Below are 13,171 nucleotides of genomic sequence, written 5' to 3'. Positions count from 1 at the left end.
GCTGCTTCCTTATCTGCCCTAACACAAGTAACAAATGCAATTATGTCAGGATAAAGCAGGTGTCTGATTTCCAGCCCCTGCTGAGGTCTCCTCATGCTGCCCCAGGCTCAAGGGCTGCCCTCTGGATGGGGTGGGCACCCTGCTCTCCTTTTTCCCTTCTTCAGGTGAAGGTCCTGACTGATTTTTCAGATTAGGAAAGCTCATCTTCTACTTTCATGGGCTTCTGCATGAGTGTTCTGCATGAGTGCTGGGGTTTTATGATCAGAGCCAACATGGGAAAGGATTTTCTGATTCCCTGCAATCCCTGATGTTGCAGTGATGAATTTTAGTTTTCAGAAATGAAACTATAACATTCCACTGCCTCCAGCTCTAGGCTCCTGTAAGTGTAGCTGCTTTGGAAGACAAAGATTGTGCTCACATAAATTCATTTGCACCCTCTAATACCCCACCTTTTATTTTGTGCAGTAGCTGTAGAATGTTCTGAGCTAACCAGTCTGCTCCTGATGTCATTGTAATTGCCCAGAATGGTGACACACGAAAAAGACATCCATTAATCTGATTTTGAAGAGAATTCCTTTTTCTTGAGTGAATTGTCTATGGAGCCAGAAAGTGACAACTCATGTAGGTGGTCCTGCAAGTTGCCTTGCCATGAGTTTATGGAGGGATGTTGCTTCCCAGACAGACCACCCACCACCACCATCCCCCCCGTCCCTTCCACCTCCCCCCAACTCCTCCAGAAATTCTCAAAATAGTGCTGAATACCAATGCTATTTAACTGGAGAGGAAAGCCTTGCTATAAATACAGGCAGAAATAACAGAGTCCCACTTAACAGAGTCCCACTGTACCTCAGGGAAGGACTTTGTAAAGTTTTCTTGGCTGAGACACCGAGGAATATCACAGGGACTCTGTGTTTCCAGGGAAGCTATTTTAAGTTATTGTGGAAGAGGGAGTGTGATTTTGTACTTCTTTTTCCATCCTGCACGACTTCTTGTAAACAGGCACAACTTAAATACAGATAATTAGGTGAAAAGGGAAGAAAGTGGTGTCTCTTTATATAAAGTGATGTTTTATATATTTATATATGTGATTGCTGTCACATCCAGGTACTTGTCTCAGAACAAGCTTTGCTCTGTAATTGCTGTGCAGCTGTGGGTTGCACTGGCCCAGAGAGGGGTGTTTTATATTTACCTTATACCTTTTATATTTACCTTTAGCAGGACCTTCAGGAGCAATGCAAAGCTTTGCTTTGCTGCTTAGGTGAATCTCTGGGCTTGGTCCCTGTGGATGCCTCAGCTTCCAGCTGCTTGTGGCAAGGCAGCACATCCTGTGGCACAACAGCACCTTGTGTTTGTAGCTTTGGTGAATGGGGATGGATTTGCCACAGCCTCGCTTGGGGTTAAGGTATTTTTGAGGTGTTTTTCACCCAGTGTGTAACACAGCTGTCAGGTATGGCAGATAAACAGATTTATTCTTCCCCCAGCTGTCTGCTGTGGCCATTGTTGTAGGGAGCTGAGCTTGTCTAGGGAGGGAGCAGGACAAGGGAGCAGCCTTGCAGGGAACCAAGGTTCCACAGCTGAGCTGCCCTGCGAGGGAGCCAGGCAGGTAAAGAAAAAGCTGTTTTGAATCCCAGACTGATTGTAAATGATGAGTTATCAGGGAGCATAAAGAAGGAACCACTGTACCTTTCATAACACCGATACTCTTTGTTAGACTACAGACAAAAGTAGGCTTTGACTTGAGACTACAGGAGAATACAAGATGAGAGCCTATAAAGATGGAACATATTGATCTTCCCTTTATCTTTTCAAAGCATTCCTCTTTTGTCAAGGGGTCCTATTTTTTGTACAGCATGTCCCTATCTTTCAATACTTTGTGCATTTCAATGCACATATTTTAGGGAAATACATCATTAATGTGTTCTGTATTTTTCTTTTTAACTGTATATTTTTGAGTGATGAAACACATACATTTTCAAACAAAAAGTTACTCTGAATTGAGATAGTAAAACCAGGTAGGTTCCTGGCCTGGCATGAAAGCACAGTTTCATGTTCCTCACTGAGGGTATATTGATTTATATGAACTAAACATTTTTTTCTCTAAGCCCCAGATCAGAGTGGGTTGTTTTGAAGCATGCTGTCTCCTATAAACTTGAAAAGGGAAGGCTTTACTAAGGAGACTGGAGATATACAAATAATTGGTTTGTTTGTTCCTTTGTTGACTAAATCAAAACATTGGTAAAGAAAAATATCCAGACCATAATTAATTATTTAAGCTTTTTCAATAAAATATATTGTGAAATATAGATAGATAGATAAAAATCTTCTTAACCTTATATATTTATATATATAAAACTGAAAGTTCTTCAGGGTCAGAACTGGTCCACTTCATGTCACTTCATGTAGAAATGTAGAACTTGAAAGTGTGGACAGATGTGAAAATTTTGAAATAAAGTCACTCTTTTAAAATTTATTTTTTTAAAAAATCCCACTAACAGTAGCAGTGAATTCATATGGCCCCTTTTGGGGTGCCTGAGGTCTGTTTTTCAATGGATGAAATCCCAGGTTAGCCAAGCCCCTTGTCCCCCTGTGTCCTGAGCACAGAGTGTTGTTCACTCACTCCCATGAATGGGCCATGGTGAAATTCCAGGAAATTAGGGTTGAATAATGCTTTCTAATAAAATATAGTGGTCTAATACAATAAAACACACACACAACCATTATTCAAGGTGCAAACCTTTAGAAAAGCTCTTATGTTTGCTTGTTTATTTTTTTCAGTGAGGAAACAATTGAATCTGTCCCAAATCACCTTCTTAATCCACAGCTGCTATAAATCAAAGAAGAAGAGAATTAAGTTTCAATTGACTTTCCTGGCTTTGAGCATCAAACAAGAATAACTTGAAAGATGGAGGGAACTCTGCAATTTAAAATTCAAATGCCTGGTGAGCTGACCAGAGTGCAGCTGAGGGTGTAGTGGGGCTGCAGCAGAGCCCCTGCACAGCCAGGCTCAGCACAACAGAAATGGCACCAAAAACTGGCAAATCTCTAATTGCTGAATGATTCCTTGTTCTGTACAAGCTTTGCTTCCCAAAATGAGAAGTTACTGGAACCATTCAGAGTGTCAGATGTGACACTGGGATGTGTTTATTCATCTAAGACTAATGGAATTTTCTAGACCATCATTTTGGAGGGTTTTCTTTTACTCATTTCTTCTTTTCTTTTTTGAAGTTTTCCTTTCAACTCAGTATGGAATGTTTGTGTTTCTTTTCTAATCATCAAGTTCTTTCATGAAAGTAAAAATAAGTAGAGTGCCACAAGCTTTCTGTCTGAATTTTTTTCACAGGTTTTAAAGGAACCTAATAAATTACTGGATTTCTTTCTTCTTTTCAACAAGGAAGAACTTTGTGTCTTTAAAAATCTTTTTACTTCTAAAAGTAACAGAGAATTCATAGGTCTAAGGAGTTTTGTAATTTGATTTTGCTGCTTTTTGATGCAAAATGGGAATTTAACCTCAAATCTGGTAAATCTGAGATGGGTATTTTTTAAAGTCTGTGCAGGTATTTACAGTTAGTTCTACAGTTTGTTTGCTGGAATTTCAGTGCTACTTTGAAATATCACCTGTTACTGTCCTTGTTATTTTAATGGAGCATTCCAGAGGGTAGCAAAGTTAACCACCAGCATTTGTTATGTGCCAGCTCCATTTCCAACTTTCACCAACAGAAAAAATCTTAGAGAAACACAGAGAAAAATTCCTCTTCTGCTTTGCCTTCAGCATGATCCTTCAACTTAGCTATAAATCTGTGCAAAGTGATATTGATTAGTTTCGGTGTCCTTGCTTGAAAGGCTGGGGCACCTTTTCGTTTTGGTTTGATGTTCTGGAAAGGTCACTGTGTTGTGAGGTCATCTCCCCCTGAAGTCACGCCTGGGGAGTGCTTGGGGCTGTATCCCAAGCTGATGGAAACTGCAGCAGCTCCATTTACAGCTGCAGGATCAGGATGTGGTGTGAAAAATGCTGGAGGCAGTTTAAAAAGACATGAATCTTGGGAATTTATTTGTGAATATCAATATTAATATTGAATTCAGTAAAAATGAAAAAGAGAAGGAGTTAGTATAAAAGAGCAAAAGATCTGCAAGAAGCAAACAAATAAACATTACTTTTTAATTGGGTTGTGTATTTTCTAATTCCCTTTCTAATCCAGTATAAGCAGCCGACTTGTGACAATAAATTCCCAAAAGACTGAAGTGTTTTCCTCTAGCATACCAAATTGTGTCCATCATGGCACTGTTTAGTGTCTTGTTGGCTATCAGATCTCAGTTTTTCATTCCATAAAACAAAGGGGTCTTGTCTTCTGTCTTCTCTGCACCCCAAAATCCCACTGGGATTTTTATAGAATCATAGAATGGTTTAGGTTGGAAAAGTCCATCCATAGAAGTGAATTATCTATTACAGGATTTACTGTGGTTTGGAGGAGTGGATGGATAGAAAGGCTCCTTCTCTGGCCATTTTAAGACACCGTCAGGTTTGCTGCAGGTTCACAATCATGCAGCTGAGGAACAAGGTGATGGAAGATGTGGCTTAGAATGTTGTGCATGCCATAGAAATTGCACTTGGTTTGAGATGAATTTGGGCTGCATTTATCTTAGTACTGGGCTTGTCTGCACACCTGCAGCGTGCTTTGGAAAGCTAGGTGAGCATGAAAGTGAATACATTGGCTGATTCTCAGATAGATTTTCCTCAAACTGAAGGTTTTATCAGGCAAAGGTCAGGCTCAGAACTGCTTGTTCAGTTCTTGTGCTTGAATTTGCACTGATGTTATGTACAATTAATGGCAATTAAATGAATTAACATTTTCAAGGAAGAGAATTTTCTCAACACCGTCTGCTGCGGGTATCCAGCTCTTCCAATTCCATTAGTATTAGTGTTACATGGCAGCATTCACTTATCTAATTATAGAGTAGGCTATTTAAAGAATAATTGGATGTATTAATTTATGTCATACACAAAGTGGATGTTACGAAGATGCTCTGCTCTTATCACTGCTGCTATCACTTGTCCTGTCTGTGTATTACGTGACAGATGGAAGCAGCTCATGTCCCAGTCAAGACCAGGGTCCTGCTGTAGATAAATGCTCCATTCAGGCATTAAGGACAAAAAAATTAGCAAAGTGTCACGGGGGAGAAAAGATACAAGCTGAAGGATTCATCAACAGAATTAATTTAGTGGTAATCAGTAGCTGGATCTGTGACCAGTTAAAGCTAGTTGTAAAATGAGTGCTGTGAACATCTCTTCTGCTTCCATTACAAGATTAAATTATAATTTTTTACTTTCTTACCCTCTGTTCCAAACCTGACTCCTGCACTCGTTCTTGAAAAAGGTGTGCCCCTTCTGAAAGCCTCCTACATCTCATTTCCTCAAACCAAACCTGCAGAACATTTTCCTGGGCAGGCAGTTCACTTCACTTGGCTGCAGTTAGCCAGGTAACAGCAGCACCTTGTCTGGACTGAGCTCTGGAGCTCTGGGATGATGTGTTTATTATTTGAGTCTCCTTTCATGGTGCACTGAATGTTGTCACCACAAGAAATATGTTATTCTTCCTATGCCATTCTGTCTTGTTTTGGCTCACGTGCCAGTTCCTCTGAGGCCCCTCTGCAATACCATAGAAGTTCCCTGTGCACATACTGACCTCAGAAATCTTCAAGACTTGGAAGGAAACCAGCTTCAGTTATTTTAGCTATAAACACATCAGATAAATTTGAGGTCCTTATTGACTTTTATTCTTTATTTTTTTCCCCATTCTTCCCTGGACTATTTTGGCAAGTCCATTTGGATTCCTCTCTATTAACCTACCTGCCTCTAGCTTTCTCCTGCCCTAATCCATTTCATGTTATGGTGTCTCCCTTCTGTGCCCAAGAAGCTGCAGTATTTCATGTGACAGACAATTACTGTTTCAAGAGAATTCCCCTAACCTTTTGTCAAAAGTTGAATAACCCCAGTCTATCACCGAGCTATCCTTTAGTGTTTTCTCTGGCAGGGAATTGTACTAATTGTGTGCTAAAAGGCAGCAGAGCAGCTCTCTGCAACACTCTCTGTTAAAGAGCAACAAAGCCCAGGATTTCAGGCCAAAGCAGGTCCCTGCTAAGCTCAGCCCAGCCATGTCCTCCCAAGGACTGTGTGCCTGAGGGGTGGAGAGCAATAACCACCACCAATAAAACCCTTGCTCAGGGCTGGACAGCCCAGACATTGCTTGCTGCTCATCTTTGGTTTATGCAAATCAAAAGCAGCTCAATGGACATTAAAGGATTAAATATCAGGATTTTTTTGGTGAGCTGATACCACTGGGTGTGTGTTGGGTGTAATGTATCATAATAAACAGCAAAAAGAAAACTACAGGCCTGATCCATTTCACATTTCCTTCATATCAGTGGAATGGGATCTGTCCTTTATGGCTGGTATTAATGTGTGTACCACAATCAAGCCACCAATGTAAAATATCTCCCTGTATTTTGTATCAGAAGCAGTAAGTGATCTGTGTCTATAATTATATATCATGATGTAGTGGCTGAAGGCAGGCACAGTATGGAATGCTTGGGAGCTTGGCCAGAGGCTTTGATGCTGCATTTTCACTGGGGAGGGCTTTGCTGAGAAATTGTTTTCCCTCATAATAAGTAAATATATAAATAAATTAAGCTTTTCAATTTCATAGCCCAGAGCAAGATTAATTAATAGGGAAAAATGCTTAATCTATCTGCTCACCATAGAATTAATGAACAATATAGAGAATGTGTTCCCAGCATCTAGAGCTAAAAAGGTGATGAATATGTGTGCATGTCATGCCTACACATCTCTGCCTACCTGCAGCTCCCCTCACCATTGCACTTCTGGTGCCTCCTAACAGATCTGTTGGTTTTCCTTGTCCTTCTTGGTTTGGACTTCTTTTTGTTTTAAACTCCATATGGTCTCTAAATCAATTGAGAGGGAGATTAATAAAAGCAAATTCTGTCACTTGCCTTATGGCAAGCTGTCCCCAGTTTTCAGATGGAGAAATTGAAAGCTAGAGAAGTTGTGTGGTCTGGAGCAGGGAAAGACAGAACAGTTCTGAAAGCATTTCCAGAGTCAAATATAGTTTTAAATGTTCTTTTCCTACTGACTGGCTGATTTTCAAGAGTGTTAAAAAAAACAACAAAAGCCCCTAAAGACTCTCTCCAAAACTAAATTGGACTTTGCCCTTTACTGGGAATATTAGGGAATCCAACCCAACTAAATGAATGTGGTTTTGTCATCCTACTTCCATCTGTCAAGGCTTCTCACTGGCATAGTTTTAGCATGGAATTTTATCATGCATCAGCCTTTACCTTTTTTCTTTTTTTTTTAAAGATAAAATATTTTAAAAATACATTGAAGACTTTAATGCTAGAAATGTTTTTGTTTCTATTTAAATACTCTGAACATCTCTGTTAAAGGCAGATATGAACTGTACTAAATGTTCTTTATTACTCATACATACACCGTCCCTGTGAAAAACGTCATACATCAGAGGCAGCAGTGATTCTTCAGATTTGCCCAGTGACAAGGCACCATAAAGCTATTCTTTACTACAAATGTCAATGTCAGCTTTATTTGCCAAAACATGTTTTCTTCTCTCAAGCTGCCAGTTGTTGTTTCAAAATAAATGGAATCTAAAAATCTCATTATTTTTATTTTTTAAAGCCAGCATTGGGTGCTGCTCTGGGGGTCAGGAGGTAACAATACTAATTTACCCTGATGCTGCTGCACTTAGAATGTTTAATCTCTTAGGACTTTGACATGATGGCTGGCTGTGTTTCTTAATTTTGTTGTGAAGATTTTGCTGGAGGGCCAGGCAGCTCTTAATAATGTGCATCAAGACAGAGATGAGTAAGTAATGAATATTGTATGAGGTTCTTTTCCTACCAGAGGATCAGCCTGGACAAATACCTGCACAAGCCCACAAGCCTGTTCCTCCTGGCAGAATTGGGTCTGCTATGATGATGGCCAAAGATTAATGTGCCCTACTGGATTCAGAGCAATTCCAGCAGCAAAATATTTTTAACTATTCTAAGCCAGGGATATTATTCAGCTTTTTCATTGGCTTTCAGCACAGGGAGCAACATCCTTCCAGCTTTTCAGTGCCAGTGAAGAACTCTTACATTGCACATCTCTGAGAACAGGCTTCTCCCCAAAGCCAGCACTGCTGTATTAAAAACATGCTGGAATAGAAAACTTGATCTGAACAGGTTTCCTAAAATAATATCTGATCAAAGACTAATAAAAGACCTGAGAGGAAATTGTGCCACCATAAGGTTGGCTGTTTAAGAGTAGAAGTGGAAATGAGACAAATGGATTCCAAGGAGGAACTGAGGGTCATAATCCACAGATGTCACAGACAGAGCTGAAAATTTATTTTGTCCTGGAATTAGGGGCATCATTCATGAACCTTTTTGTTTTAAAACAGCCCTATCAAAAGTCAGTCTTTGTTTTAAAGCCTGTGCAGTGCATGGGAGCAGCAGAAGGAGGAACATGCAAAACCAAAAGATAATGTAGGACAGTGTGAAAAGTAGAAGTCTCAGCATGCTAACAGCCTAGCCATTGTTTAGGGTTTTGTAAGTTTCTGGCATCAGGAATAAGTAAAGATGGATTTCAAGGAGTATAATGAGGTAATTTTATATCTGTAATAGCTGGATATTAAATTACATTTATATATCTCTTGCACATTTATTTTCTTTATTGCAACTCTCATAAACATAGAAGCTCTCCTTGAAAGCTTCCCTGATTTATTTCCCGTGCGAGCTTCTATCTTATCACAGCAACTCTGAAATTCCTTGCAGTAACTTATGGGGATGATCAAAAACATCAGTCTGAAACTTAGAATCCCAGGGCAGCAGCTGCCAGGCAGGTCCCAGCCACCTTCCCTTTTTTGAGATGCAGGTGGGCTGAGCTGCTCTGTCATTTGGGGGAGACAAAGTCCTCAAGGATGCTTTTTCTCTTGTTGCATGGGTAAATCTCAGTTCCTGCAAGTAATTTTTGATCATGGTGAAGGGTGATAATCCTCTCTTAGCAAACAAGCGTCTATTCAGGAATTGCAGTAGGAGATAATAGGAAATGGATGGAGGACTATGCAGTTGGATTTTAAAATAGGTAGCTCTGCTCAATTCTTATTAAAATTGGTGAGAGCTGTAATGTTTATAAATTAGAGCTTTGTAAAATAGAAGTATGTGGGTTGAATATTTTAGTCTTGGCATTATTTATATTCTGGTTTATTGGGGGTTTTAATGCACGTTTGGTTAATTGTTGAGTTTTATCTGCATGCTTTTACTGCAGGGTGGTCATCAGCACAATCTCACAGGCATGAAAGCAGAAGATCTGCTGGCAGTTGTGCTGTCCATTATAAATTTACTCTGCAGGGTCAACCTGTAGCTTTAATGCAGCAATAAGAATATAAAAGAAGCGTGTATTTGTGTCACAGCCACAGGTGGTAGAATAATGCATGATCTGTCCCATGTGCAAGTGGGAATTGCTGCAGTTTTAGAGCAAGCATCCCAAATTCCATTTATGGAATTTCTGTGTAATCTTATTAAGTGACTAATACAGCCAAAATTAAAAGGAATATGTGTGTGTGTGTGTGTGTGTGTCTGTATATATATATATATAAAATTTCTGAAATGTGTGTTCAGATTTTAAGGCATCTCATTTCATTTAGAACCATCCTCAAGATACATTTCAAATTCAGCCCCTCCAGGCTAATCTTGTGAAACCTTAATCCCTGTGTCGTGCCCACTGCTCTGAGCAGGGCTGCTCGTTATGAGGGAGTCCTTGCACCCTGTAATTGTGGCCCCACTAACAAATGCCCCTGGTGTGGGGTGTGTAGTAAGGGCAGCACAGAGGTCATTTTGCTAAAGCAAACACGTTCATCTTGGCTCAGCCACTGCACGGCATGTTGTCCTTCTGCCCCAAGGAAAGCAGAGTTGATCGTGGCCAGGCCTGTCCGTTCTGCACACACCTTCACTTTCTGAGCCAGCACTAAATGCTCCCAGCACAGGGTCACTGCACGGAAATCCCTCCTGGCTTTTGGGCTTTCAGCCTTTTTAAAGCAGTGAGGTGGATCCCAGATTCCTCTGTCAGCCTTAGGTGGCCACAGCACTTCCCTGCTCGCAGTGATGGGCACTGTGGATGTGCCACAAAGCCTCAGCATCCAGAGGGACAGGGCTGGAGCCTTGGGGACCTGGCAGCACCTTGTTGCCAGAGGGATTATTCAGATTATTCACTCTGGGCCTTCTCGTGCACTTCAGTTCCAGCTTGGCCTCACCTCTGAGGCTCAGCAGCAGAGCTAGCAGGCCGCTTGGAAACATCTCCAGTGTGAGACAGCTGAGGCTTCCCCATTTATTCCTCCCCCTAACTCGTGTAAAAGTGGTGTTTGTGCAGATCTGATCTCAGTGCTGGCACTGTGGTCAGGAGGGGCTGCACAACCCCAATTCCCCGAGACCTGAGGGGCTGCAGTGCCTCTTGGCAGCAGGGTGAGGGCCTCAGCTCTGCCTGCTCAACAGACCCGACACTGCTGGCTGCTTTTCTCGCTCTTTTCTTCTAAAGAAGTAAAAAAGTAGAAAAATACTAGGCTGTATTAAAGCTCTAAGCAAAGTGCTAGCAAATGGAGTTGGGGTTTCACCAGGAAAATGCTAGGTGATGTCTGTGTGTGAGTAATACAGCTGGAATCTACAGTTGCAGATCATCACTGGCATAATATTTTGTGTGTGGTGTCTTTTTCTTTCTTTAAAGCTACTGTTCAAATACTTAAAACATCAAAGTCTTCTCTTCTACACATTATTCATTCCTGCAAATGTCTCATATCGTGCAGTAGGATGATCAGAAAGGTATGTCTCTTTAGATATGGTAAATCAATCTTGTCGTTTGGAAAAGTGGTTGGGAATGATTTTATGGTTATTAAGTTGAATTCAACATTTTTTTTCAACCCAGGCTTTTTAAAATTCAAAAAACTTTCAAGCAACTTTTCAATCACCCTCTTCTTGCCTTTTCTCAAAAGTAAAATCTTACTTTTTTTGTTTCATCAGCCAATTCCTTCATTTCAGTAAAAATGAAACTCAACATAAAACACCTCATAGAAAATTGAAACCCACTGGTTATCTGAGTTTGTACCCACCACTCCTGGGACTGATGATGTGGTGTCTCCAAGGGTTCTGCTGTAGGGATGGACTTTGACATGGTCTCATTTTTCTGAGCACTTTTTGGGAAAACTTGACAACTGTCCAGATGATGGTGGATATGTTCATCATTCTCAGTTGCTGCACATTTTACAGGTTTCTTGTAGCTGGCTAAAAAGAATGTGTATTGTTTGAGGTTAGTAGGTCCAAATTAACTGACCCCAGAAGTCAGATTGACTCAGAGTCTGTTGCCTTGAGGAGCTGCATGATAGGCTCTGTAGATAATGGCTTTAAGACTGATGCTCTACCAAAGTGCTTTGCAAAATATTTTAGTCCCTTCTTGTTTTAAGTGAAATTTTCTGTCTCATACCTCAGCAGCTAAGTGGAACAGGATTTTAAATGCAGAAGCAGATGAAGTTTTCCTCTATGTCAATATCATCATGCCAGGATGGAGCGTTCTGCAGTCACCAAGAGTTAACAGAAGCAAATATAACTGTTGTAAGGTCAACATTGCACAAGACCAAGCACAGCTTCGAGGAGAGCCCCAGACAACAGCAAGGTTCGGTTTTACAAACTGCTGTTACCATTACAGCCCCAGCTCATTTGACAGCCCAGTAGCAGCTCAGAAGTGCCCCAAGGCAATAAAGCATCTTTGCTGCTTTCAGGGAGATGCCTGTGGCAGATGGATATGTCAGAGTGCTGACTGGCTTTTCAGAGTCTTTACCTCTGGCTGTTTGACACCACCTTCATCTGCAGCCATCTGTCCTTCATCCAGGTGTTCCCTTTGGAACATCCCTGTGGGAGCACAGGGGTGCAGAGTGTGATCACCTGTGTGCTGCTGTTTGAATGCACCGTACCTCGGTGTGCCTTTACAGCATCCTCCTGATCCATCTTCAGTGATGAATGGAAAAAGGAACACTGTGGTGATGAACAGGAGTGAAAATCAGTGAGAGAGGGAGAGAAACTGGATTTGTGGTTTGGAATGGAATCCCAGCATTGCCTCTGGCTTGATCCATTGATTGGGAACAGCTACCAATGCCTTCCCATGATCTCCATTTGTAGGATGGGTCAGCAATTGGAACTGATTCGTATGCTTTCAGCTAAAGCATTTTCACTGAAATCCAGCTGTTACACATATTGATTTTGATCAAATTTTCTTTTGGCAACTTAAGCTTTTTCTGTGGGAATTAAAATTGGAGCTTGATCCTTTTGGGCAGGAAACAGTACTTCAGCTCAAGTGCTGTTCGTGTGAAAATATTACAGTGCCTCTTTTGTTTGGTTCCAATGAAAAAATAAAATATATCATTTGATAATTAATTTTTTCCAGAAACACTTCTGCTGTCCTTCAATCAGCTCTAGTGTCTCTTTTGCAACTTGCTTTGAGATGTCTGAAGGAACAGTGAGCTATATAAGCTACTTGTTATTTGAGAGATATTGGTTGAGGTTTCAGCCATGTGCACATAGTCTGTGGTGTGTACAGAAGAATATGAGAATATTTTAAGCTGACCATTTAAGAAAATTTACTTAGGTCAAAAAGTGGTTTCCTTTAGCTAAGCCAGTCATGGATGAGATCATGTCTGTGAAAGCCCATTTAAAACTGCACTGGTGCAAAAAATCCTCATCAAAACTTGGTAAATTCTCTGAGAAAGTTGAAGGTGTTTTACAAGCCTTGGGACAAATGATAAACTCGTGTCAGAATCCAATCTGAATTCTTGTGGCCAGCTTGTGAGCTTGGAGTTTATAATGGAAATAGGGATGTAACAGATTCTTAACCATATCAAGACCAGCAGGTGTTGCTATAATATATTAAATGCTGTGGAGCCTTCAAATAAGCTGCACTTGAGCATTAGCTCAATATTTTCTTAAACCAAATTGTTATTTGCTAGGAAAATGTAGTGCTGTGGGAGATTTGCAAAAAGAATACTACTGAAATAGTCAAATTTCAGATTCTGAGCTGCTTCTGCTGAGTGACTAAGAGAGTTTTGCTACAGCTTGAGTGAAA

The 13,171-nt window shown here is 40.7% G+C and overlaps 1 protein-coding gene across 3 annotated transcripts in view; it reads left to right on the top strand.

Moving 5' to 3' along the window:
* GALNT9 (polypeptide N-acetylgalactosaminyltransferase 9) overlaps window positions 1-13,171 on the top strand; it is a 410,584-nt gene that overhangs the window by 268,847 nt on the left and 128,566 nt on the right. Inside the window, exon 1 of one of the 3 annotated variants that reach the window (XM_086855456.1) lies at window positions 10,301-10,369. The exons of 1 other annotated variant lie outside the window; for it this stretch is intronic. The gene's annotated coding sequence lies outside the window, so the exon portion shown is untranslated. Of the gene's footprint in view, window positions 1-10,300; window positions 10,882-13,171 lie in introns of those variants that run through there. One more of the 3 variants, XM_086855454.1, reaches the window with a different exon arrangement.

Source organism: Cyanistes caeruleus, chromosome 18 (assembly GCF_971803275.1).
Source record: "Cyanistes caeruleus chromosome 18, bCyaCae1.hap1.1, whole genome shotgun sequence".
Taxonomy (NCBI): Eukaryota; Metazoa; Chordata; class Aves; order Passeriformes; family Paridae; genus Cyanistes; species Cyanistes caeruleus.
This window is presented reverse-complemented; position numbering and strand designations above follow the sequence as displayed.